This window comes from Danio rerio, chromosome 12 (genome assembly GCF_049306965.1).
Source record: "Danio rerio strain Tuebingen ecotype United States chromosome 12, GRCz12tu, whole genome shotgun sequence".
NCBI classification, from domain to species: domain Eukaryota; kingdom Metazoa; phylum Chordata; class Actinopteri; order Cypriniformes; family Danionidae; genus Danio; species Danio rerio.
In genome coordinates this window covers 51,160,261-51,165,000 of record NC_133187.1, presented here as the reverse complement: position 1 = coordinate 51,165,000, position 4,740 = coordinate 51,160,261, and positions in this window count along the sequence as shown.

Below are 4,740 nucleotides of genomic sequence, written 5' to 3'. Positions count from 1 at the left end.
GTCACATTACACACAGATCCGCTGATCACAAAACGCGGAGCGGAGCGCTGGATCCGGGATTCACATGGCGGAAACACAAACCAAATGCATTTTTTTTATTTTTGTTCGTTTATTTAGTTTAGTTATTTAGTTTGTTTTTAATTTAATGTTTTTATACTGTTTGCTAATTAACTAATTGTGTTGATTTATTTATTTATTTTATTTCTGGGTGTTTCCCAGTGTTGGGTTGGAGCTGGAAGGGCATCTGCTGCCTAAAACAAGTGCTGAATACGTTGGCGGTTCATTCCACTGTGGTGACCCCAGATTAATAAAGGGACTAAGCCAAAAAGAAAATAAATGAATAAATGTATTTTATTTGTTTGTTTTATTTATTTATTTGGTTTATTTGTTGTTATTTTGTTTATTTATTTAGTTAATTAATTAATTTTATTTCATTATTTTATATTTATTTATTAATTGTATTTATTTATTTAGCTGTTTAAATTAATTAATTGTATTTATTGATTGATTCATTTATTTAGTTCATTTAATTCATTTATTTGTTTTTATCATCATTATTATCAGTTTGTTTATTTAGTTATTTATTTAATATATTTATTGAATATTAAAATGCATGAACACATGAATACTCCTCACAGACCTCAGATCTCCCTGATACACTGATATTCTCTCCAGGATGCTTTACAGTAATATATTAGTGCAGACGCATCAGATTAGTCAGCAGCAAAGACAAAACTAATCAACTAATCTGATGAACAAAACACTGAAGACCACAGTCCAAATATTACTACTTCTGGACTAATAGATCCAGGCCAAATACTTCTGGGTTGTTGAGTGGATAATGACCCAGATTGTTTTACCACAGTAACCCACATACACACATTCACCAGCTGCTATTAAATGTTCCATCTCATGTGTTCATATAAATGTGGTGTGTCCAGACAATTATTTTATTACAGCATCAACATCATTTAATGTGGTGTTTTACAACAACTAATTAGCATAAGTGACACATATTATTGTAAAACATATAGCCATTGTGTTACAAAACCACAATTAAGGCATTAATACCTTCAATATTGTGTGTACACTCAAACACACTCTGTAATGTGATGTAAACGCCGACAACGGAGTGCCGATCCAAACAGGTTTATTGAGAATAGTAAAGCAAGCGATGGTCAATATAGGAACAGCTCAGAGTCGTGGTCTGTAATCAGGCGGATGGTTAAAAGGCAGGCAGCAAACAAACAAAACAAAGCAAAGCAAGGTTTTCAACACGGATGACAAGGACAACGCGTCGTTATGTTCACAAACAGTATAACAAAACTCAGCAAAGAGGTGTGTGTGTGTGTGTGCTGAGTCTGTAAATTATTTATTCATCAATAATTAATTAATTCATAACCAATAAATGATTTGAGGCCACCGCTGATGTGCGTTTTCAGCAAGTGATACTCGTATAGTGCGGACAAACACCTTTTCAGGAATTCTGGATGAAACGCCAGTGTGGATGTGAATTGTTTTCGTTGTAAAATTCAGTTTTAAAACTAGGCTGCATTAGTGTAAATGGGACCTAAGTGTGTATTTTTTGTGAGTGGGTTTGCGAAGGGGGGCGGGGTGGCGGATCGTGATGCCAGCTCAGCATCGTGATGTCTATTGGCCATCGGCAATAGACGATGACATCGTCTATCGATCCAACCCTAGTGCTGTGCATATAGTCCATGTAATCATGCTCCTGAGTGTGTGATATCAACGGAATGAGGAACAGGTGTGTGTGAGTGGTGCACGACTGGAACTTGTAGTCCTGGTGGATTTGCAGTTCTTTAGTGAACTGTGTTTACTAGCAATCTGCAGCCGCTAGATCGCAGGTGATCATAACACACACACACACACACACACACACACACACACGCATACACGTTATTATATACATATATTACTACATCACAGGTTTTCAAAACATGAATTATGCTAAATAAATAAATAAATAAATAATATATATAAAGATTGAAACTGAAATATTTAACAAGAGTATTTCAGCAATTTGCAAAAATATTCTTTTTCTTTTTCATTTAATTATTGTACAAAAATTTAGGAATTACAATTTTGATTTGTTCAAACAAACAAATTAAAACAAACAACTAATTACAATACATACACTGTAAAACCCAACAGTCAGCTTTATCAGATGAAATGAGTGTGGCTACCTCAAAATTGACTGGAAGTTAATTCTACTCATGTATAAAGAGTTTTGAACTCAGTGTTGAAGATAATGGGTTAATTAAACACCTCATTACTTATTACAACTTAAATAGAGTAAGTTCACAGTACTCATATAGATTAGTTCACTCAAATTGGTTTCCTCAAACAGTTTGAGTTGCCTTAACTTGAGTTTTACAGTACTCAGTTGGCTTGAGTTCTCTTCATTTATTAGATTTTACAGTGCTCAAATTGCTTCATTACTCAAACTGATAATGTTCACAGATTAGTTATAGACTTAAATGGTTTGTTGCAATCGGTTTCCTTTTCGGTTTGAGTTACCTTAACTTTTTGGGTTTTACAGTGTATAAACAACTAAATGACTAAAATTAAAATAACTCTAATTAAAAAAAATTCCAACTATTATTAAAAATCCCAATAGTGCCTCAATAATATCCATTATTATTGTGCTTTATGTGTGTAGAGTTGCTGTTCCTGATGTGAGCTCCGGCTCCGTGTTTTGCGGGTCTCCGCTGTAAAACTCACAGCAACAAAGAACATGAGAGAGATCCGCGGCGGCAGCCCGACTGAGAGCGGTGACGTCACACACACACACGCGCACACACATTTATGATATCTCCTTACACACACACACAAAAGCAGTCACACATACATATACCTAGACACAAAACAGTCAGTCAGTCACTCACTTCAACAAACACACACATACAGAAAGACATACACAAAACAAAGTTAGTCACACACTCAAACACATCAAAACAACATCCCAAACACACACACACAAATACACACACACACTGTACAAAATATGCAAACAAATATATCTTTTAACGTTCATGCAAGTTCTTGTTACATGCATATGTGAGAGAGACGGTGCTGTGTGTTCATCTGTGGTGTATATGTATGGATGCATGTGTGTGTGTGTGTGTGTGAGTGTGTGTGTGTGTGTGTGTGTGAGACAACAATGAGGGTCAGGAGTTGTGTTAAAGGTCAGCATCTGCATTGATTTCTGCCTATCTTCACTTATCTGCACATGCAGCCTTTCTGTTATCTTCACATATGCAAATACACACACACACACACACACACAATGTTTCCTGCAAACACATACAGAGAAACACATGTACAGACACACACACACGCACATGAAAACAATGTCACAAATATACAAAAGCAGTAAATCACTCAAACACACACACACACACACACACACACACACACACACACACACACACACACACACACATACAATAAAAAACATGATTATAACCACATACATATATATATATACACACACACACACGCGCATATACAAACACACTCAAAGGCACACTCTGTCTCTCTCTCTCTCTCACACACACACAAACACACACACACGTTTCCTCAGTGTTATTCATAGCCTGATCATCGCACAGATTGCGGAACATCAATGCTGTGATGATGAATATTATCATATGCAGGTGTGCTGAGTGCTAATGAGTGAGTGACAAAGCGCACACACACACACACACACACAGAGGAAACACAATCTGATGACTTCCTCTTGTGCTCCTAATGCATGCTGCGCTCTGACTGGCTGCTGATATCACATACTCTACTGCATGCAGACACACACACACACATACGCAAAAGCCTGATCTGCAGTCAGACCCATCAGAAACCACACAGACGGCATGTTTTCAGCAGCTTCTGCTGTTACACAATAATCTGTCTTCACCAGTGTGTTCATTCATTCATTCATTCACTCATTTTCCTTCAGCTGTCTCTTTATTCCTCAGAGGTCACCACAGCGGAATGAACCACCAACTATTCCAGCATATATTTTACACAGCAGATGCCCTTCCAGCTGCAACCCAGTACTGGGAAACACCCATACACACTCTCACACACACGCTCATACACTATGGCCAGTGTAGTTGATCAGTTCCCCTATAGCGCATGTGTTTGGACTGTGGGGGAAACCGGAGCACCCGGAGGAAACCCACACCAACACTGGGAGAACATGCAAACTCCACACAGAAACACCAACTGACCCAGCCGGGACTCGAACCATGTGACATTCTAGCTGTGAGGCCACAGTACTACCCACTGCGCCACCTTGCCGCCCAACACTGCACTCTTACTTATACAAAATGCAAGCGGTTGAATAAAACTGTAATGGAGTTATGCATAAACCCCAGTGTTCTGCTGTCTCTCTCTCCTCTGCTTCATCAGCGCACTCATCACCTCCGCTAAATCTGATATCAGTGGCGTAAGTCTTCAGGAGGGAGGATAACCTCAGCGCCACACACACTAACTAAAGCTTAAACTCTAACATATGCCACTGACTCCTCACACACTGACCTTAATCTGCGGGAAAGGATTGGTGTCCTTCAGTAAAGACATTAAGGAAAGCACCAGCCGAAACACACACACACACACACACACACACACACACACACACACACACACAGGCTGCACAGGTGTCTGGGTCATGACCACCAATCAGGACATCTAGCTTGAATCCAAGTAGCTCTGGCTGAA